Source organism: Panthera onca, chromosome A1 (assembly GCF_046562875.1).
Source record: "Panthera onca isolate mPanOnc1 chromosome A1, mPanOnc1 haplotype 2, whole genome shotgun sequence".
NCBI lineage: Eukaryota > Metazoa > Chordata > Mammalia > Carnivora > Felidae > Panthera > Panthera onca.
The window spans coordinates 230,361,291-230,367,325 of record NC_138339.1 but is presented as its reverse complement, the minus strand read 5'-3'; the positions used below and the strand labels follow the sequence as shown (position 1 = coordinate 230,367,325).

Below are 6,035 nucleotides of genomic sequence, written 5' to 3'. Positions count from 1 at the left end.
TGGTTAATTATTAGTATATAGAAACCCAACAGATTTTTGTAGACATATTTTATATCCTGCAACTTTACTGAATTTTTTTTATTAGTTCTAAGCTTTCTGATGGAGTCTTCAGCGTTTTCTACATTTAATATCCGGTCGTCTAGAAATAGTGTGGATCCCACTGTCGGTGGGAATGTAAGCTGGCACAGCCACTATGGAAAACAGTATAAGGGTTCCTCAAAAAAGTAAAAATACAACTACCATAGGATTCAGCAACTCTACTTCTGGGTATTTATCCAAAGGAAACGAAAACCAATTGGAAAAGGTATCTGCACCCCAATGTTCATTGCAGCATTATTTACAATAGCCAAGCTATGGAAAAAACCTGTGTCCATTGATAGATGAATGGGTAATGAAAAAAGAATAAAAAATATTATTCAGCCACACAAAGGAATAACATCTTGCTATTTGCAACAACATGGATGGACTTTGAGTAAGTCAGACAAAGACAAATACTGTATGATCTCTTTTATATGCAAAGACTAAAAAATATATATATATATATAAAATAAACAAGCTCATAGATGCAGAGAACAGATCGGTTTCCAGAGGTAATGGGTGGGGGATAGGAGACATGGGTGAATTATTATTATTATTTTAGTTTAAATACATTGACTATTAAGAATGGATCCTAGAGGGGTGCCTGGGTGGCTCAGTCGGTTGTGTCCGACTTTGGCTCAGGTCATGATCTTGCGGTTCACGGGTTCGAGCCCCAAGTTGGGCTCTGTGCAGACAGCTCAGAACCTGGAGCCTGCTTTGTGGATTCTGTCTCCCTCTCTCTCTGCCCCTCCCCCACTCGTACTCTGTCTCTCTCTCTCTCTCTCTCTCTCTCTTTCAAGGAAAAAAAAAAGAATGGATCACAGAGGAGATAAAATATACTTAAATTGCTTAAAAAAAACTCAAACGCAGACACTTCCCGTTGCTCATGTTGATACAGCTATCAGGAGCAATCCCTAATCTTACTGAAAACTGGAGGATATGTGATTCCAGAAAGAAGAACAAAAGCAGATGATCTACTTCTGTTCAGAAGTTTCTAGGAGGTAGCTTTTTTTTTTTTTTTTTTTTCCTTCAGAGAAGTGTTTGTACCACACGGTATCTTCAAAAGAACAGAAAATCAAATGGTAATAGCCTTGGATTGGTGGGCTTGTCCTGGGGGCCTGCTGAGACCGTAACTTTTATTTCCTGGATCTTGGTTCAGGGCTGTTGGTTTAAGAATCCTGCGGTTAAGCCTCTTGGGCTAAAAGTCTTGTTTGAAAGTCGGGCTTGATAGGTTTCACCTATGGCTTTTGAATAGCTTTGGAAGCAAAGTGAGACCAGCTCCTCTAGGGCTTTGGAGAGGCCCCCTTATTTGTGTTATCAGGGTGTTCCTCTTGAGCACCTGCTGCAGGGGGAGGTTGTGGCCCCTGGATCTACTCTGAACCATGAAGTTTCTTGCTGTGTGTCTCTTCTTCCTGTCTTACACTTCTCCCACAGGGAATAAAGATTCTCTTGCTTCCCTAAAGCTTAAAGCATCAGGTGAAGTGACGCATTGCTCTCCTGTTACCAGGTGTGCACGGATTCCGGGGACGACTGGCATGACTGGCCAGGTGGTTACATCATGGGTCTGATTTACAATGACCTTATGTCCTAGAGATCCAGTTTTGGACATTCCAGTCCACTGTCAGACCCTAGGCTTGATTTTAGGTTTTTGAAAAGAATTCCTAAGGCCACTTCTCTGTGTGCGAAGAAAACGGCTCTCCTGAAGGTGAGAGGGCCCTAGAGCGGAGAGCTGGAATCTGTCCCTTGGTCTTTGCTGCTATGAGAACTTGCAAGCCGTGGGAGAGAGGTAGCAGACGGGGAGAGGGCTGGGCACGAAGCCTGGGCCACCCTATGGCCGCTTCACAGCCCACCAAACTTCTTTAGACTGATCTGCTTTGTGCGTGTTGTGTCTCTGCCTGGGACGCCTTTCCTCCTTTTCTCAGCCCAGGATCCTAGGTCTCCTTTAAGACCCTGCACAAGTCACTTTGGCCTTACTGATGGATTCCCATGGCCACCATTTTGTCCCCCCCGTATGTTCCAAAGTGTTTCCATCCACCTGTACTGTAGCATTTATCACAGGGCAAAAAAATTACTTAGGAACATTTTTATCTCCCTAACTGGACTGTGAGTTTGTGCTCAATGCCATGTTTTATGCTTTGCATCCAAAGCCTTAGCAGTGGACACGTGGGCTAGAAACCATTCACTATCAGTTAAATGAATGGATTCTGGCATCTGGGTCTATAGTTAGTATAAGCTCAGAAACCATCTGTTTGGAGCTTGCTTATTAGATTATTTGGCTATCTATGGTTTTATGCATAGGTCTTTATATTCTTCTGTGGAATTTAGAAAATTCTTTTAAAAATTACCAGACTGTTTTAATTATGTTGTAACAGGCACTCCTCCCCAGAAAGAGGGGACTCCTTGCTTCATTCCCGCACAGGGGAGGGGCATACTTTCAGGGGTCAGTATGGGGGTGGCATCTGGAATTAAGATGCGTGACCCCCAGGAAGACAGAGATAAGGCAGGCTCTTTTTTCACATCACAATCTTAGAGTTTACGAGATTTACGCATTTGCATGGAGAGTGGTCCCCTTACAGTTGGTGTTTCAAATAGCAGAAGAGGCACTGAGGCAAGGGGTGTCTAACCACGTATCTGTTAGTGTCCTCATGAGCACATTTTGTTTCAGTTAACTTTCAACTTGTTTTTGGGAGAGGGAACTCCCAGGAAGTCCATTTATCATATGACCAGAGTAAGTGAAAGGTAATCCTTTTTAAAATGTGAGTTATGGAGCTTTGTAATGTGCCATTTATCTATGTCTACTGTGGAACGGAAGAACGCTGGGGCAGATTTGTTACTTAAACAGAGTGTGCTCCCTGGTGTCTTTGGGGCTCCATTTCCCACACCTTGTTCCCGCACACAAAATACTCTCACGTGGTGCATTTTGACGAGAACGTTGATTGAGCACTTAAAGAGTTGCCTGTTACGAAACGTGGAGTAGGTATTTGAACACATACCTGGTAAGTAAGCTGCTTAATTATCAGGCTTCTGTTCTTTTTAAACACATCTTGTTTTGATACTCAATATCAAATACATGTGGCGGGATGTTTTCTCGGAAGAACGCTGAACAGCTTTGGATGCTGGAAACCTTCTAGAACTTTTAACCAGGCAGGCAGGTTTTAGAAGGTAAAAGGGATCGAGGCAGTCAACCATGAATTTGAAAAGAAGCTTCACTAAAAAAAAAAAAAAAAAAAAAATGAAAGGAAGGAGTCTTACATGTCTCTTTTTTTTTTTTTTAATTTTTTTTTTTAACGTTTATTTATTTTTGAGACAGAGAGAGATAGAGCATGAATGGGGGAGGGGCAGAGAGAGAGGGAGACACAGAATCGGAAACAGGCTCCAGGCTCTGAGCCATCAGCCCAGAGCCCGACGCGGGGCTCGAACTCACGGACCGCGAGATCGTGACCCGGGCTGAAGTCAGACGCTCAACCGACTGAGCCACCCAGGCGCCCCTACATGTCTCTTTTTGTAAAAATAGTTATTGACATGTAGCCACAAACCCTGGCTGAATAACAAGATCGCGCCATTTGCATTCACGCAAAATGGACGACACACAAAGTATTCAGCTTCCAGTTTCAAGAAGTCGGTACGAACCAGAGAGAAAACGCACAGTCTCTAGACGTCCTTGTTAAAGCACTGGCAGCAGGTGTTGCACGTTGGGCAAACAACAATATTATCCTAACGCATTCAAGGCTAAGCCCCTCGATGGTCTCCACTTTTATAAGGCTCAACACAACAAGCATTTATTCAGCACCTGGTTTGCTATCATCCTAACACCTTACTTGTATTCCCACCACCTGGCACCGGTCTTCATTTAACGTTTAGCGAGTGGGTGAACATGGCCCGTCCGTGTGGAAGGTGCTGGTGTGCTTAGCACCGTTGCAGGCACAGAGTAGGCATCCAACAAATACCATGAGGTATGAATGAAAACACCCACACAGGCTTCAGGAGGTCATGGTCTAATCTCAGGTGGGTGATGGGCACTTGGTCCTGTATGCTTTCTAGGAGAGAGAAAGGAGTCAAGGCTTGGGGGAGGCACAAAGCAGTGAAGAACCATTAGAGGGGATTCAGAGTCCTCGGTTATTGCTTTCCTCCTCTGCCCACCACACAGCACAAGGGGGCCAGACCTCGCCAGGGCTTCCACCTCTCCTGGCTGGGGAGGGAAGCCCCTGAACAGTCCCATGGGGACAAGAGGGTCTCTCCACATGAGGCTTACACGCGTCACTCCACTTCTCTGTATATCAATTTTTATCATACGTTTTGAAAAAAACTACACCCTCCCTCTTCCATTATGGTGAACCGCTTAAAATGACATTTACATTAAATTACATTTACACAAACTTCTGTTGAAAGCCAAATTCCAGGCCTAAGCTCTTGGCCAAAGCCCATTAAAGGGGGATATTAAGTAAATTAGTTGAGCTGATTAAAAACACCTTCATCAAAGTAGAACACTGGTGCCAACAATATTAAGAGTTGAATTATTGATTTTTTTTTTTTTAATGGCCGATGGTACGTTAGCAGGGAGGAAAAAGTCCTTCTCCTTTCCTTCCTGTCCTCCCACCCCCCACTTCTCCCGTCCCCCACTTTGGGAGCGAGAAGGGGAACTACTGACCTACTCCTGGAGATCCCGGAAAGGGAGTTGACAGAGAAGTGGGGGGGGGGGGGGACAGGAAGGCAGAAGATGGGGTCCAGGTAAGGGAGAAGAGGGAGAAAAGGAGGGGAGACTAACGGCCGGACGGAGCAGAAGCTAGGGTCGCTGCGGAGGTGCAGCCACCTCTACCCACACCGCGTGGCGGGACCCCGGGCACAGCCGCGGGCGAGGCAGGCGCTGGAACGGGCACGGGGACGCTCCCCAAGCCGGCCGCCAGAGGGCGCGACCGGAGCCGGCGCGGCGGAGCCCGAGGAGGGAGGAGGGGAGCCGGCGGAGAAGGGTCAGCCGCGGCGGCAGGGGCGGCAGCGGTAGCGGCGCAGCTCCGCTCCCCGCGCGTCTCCCGTCCCCGCGCTCCAGCAGGGCGCACGGTCCCCGCCGCCGGGATGCTGCGTCCCGCCGGCCGCGGCCGCCGCCGCCTCGCACTCCCGGCGCTGCTCTCGCTCCTCACCTGCTCCCTGGGTAAGTAGCGGGCGGCCCGGGCGCGCACCGGAGAGGCGTGGGCTTCCCGGGCGCTGCCGCCCGCGCCCCGCGTCCGCGCGCGGGAGGAGGCGGCGGGCGGCCCAGCCCTGCCCTGCCCCGCGGGCGCCCGCGTCCCGCCGTCCCGTCCCCGCCGCGCCGGCGGCAGCGCCCCCTCGCGGCGTCCGGGTGGGGGGGGGGGGGACCCGGCTCTCCGGGACCCCGGGGCGCGCCGCGCCCGGCCCCTTTCGGCTCGCTGGGTCCCGCCGCCGCCCCGGCCCCGCTCGCGTCTGCCCGCCTCCTTCCGCCGGGAGCTGGCGGCCGGCCGAGCCGGGAGGGCGAGGCGCTCACCCCCACAGGAAGCGCTGAGTAAATGTGCAACTGCGAGAAACTTTGAGAGGAGGGAAGCGGCGGCCGCGGTCCCGCCCCCCTGCCTTCCGCCCGCGTCCCGCCTGCCCCGCGCGTCCCGCCTGCCCCGCTCGCCCCGCGCGGGCGCCGCCGGCTGGAGGCGAGCGGGTGGCCCGGCGTCCGGGCCGCTCGCTCGTCGCGCACCCCCGCGCCCCGCGGGCGGGGGCGAGGGACGGTGTCCTCCCCACGTCCGCGGGGTCTTCCGGCCGTGCCCTGGTCTCCCGGGCTGAGACGCCAACTTGGCACCAGCCCCTTCTACGGAGTCCTGGGCCAGCAAGGGAGGATCGGGGTGCCCGGCTGGGCCCTCAGTGTGTGCGGTCGTGGCGTGGGGGAGGCGGTGGGGACGCTCCCCAATCTTGGGTCGCTATGGGGGAAAATCAGAGAACACTTCTGGAGACAATGCTTG

General features: G+C 51.3%; 1 long non-coding RNA gene across 1 annotated transcript; it reads right to left on the bottom strand.

The window, feature by feature from the left end:
• Window positions 1-494: 494 nt before the first annotated feature.
• LOC144613978 (uncharacterized) lies at window positions 495-5,579 on the bottom strand. Its single transcript, XR_013551572.2, has 2 exons — window positions 5,214-5,579; window positions 495-3,287 (listed from the first exon to the last, which is right to left on the bottom strand). It is a non-coding gene; the product is annotated as an uncharacterized LOC144613978 (long non-coding RNA).
• Window positions 5,580-6,035: the final 456 nt, after the last annotated feature.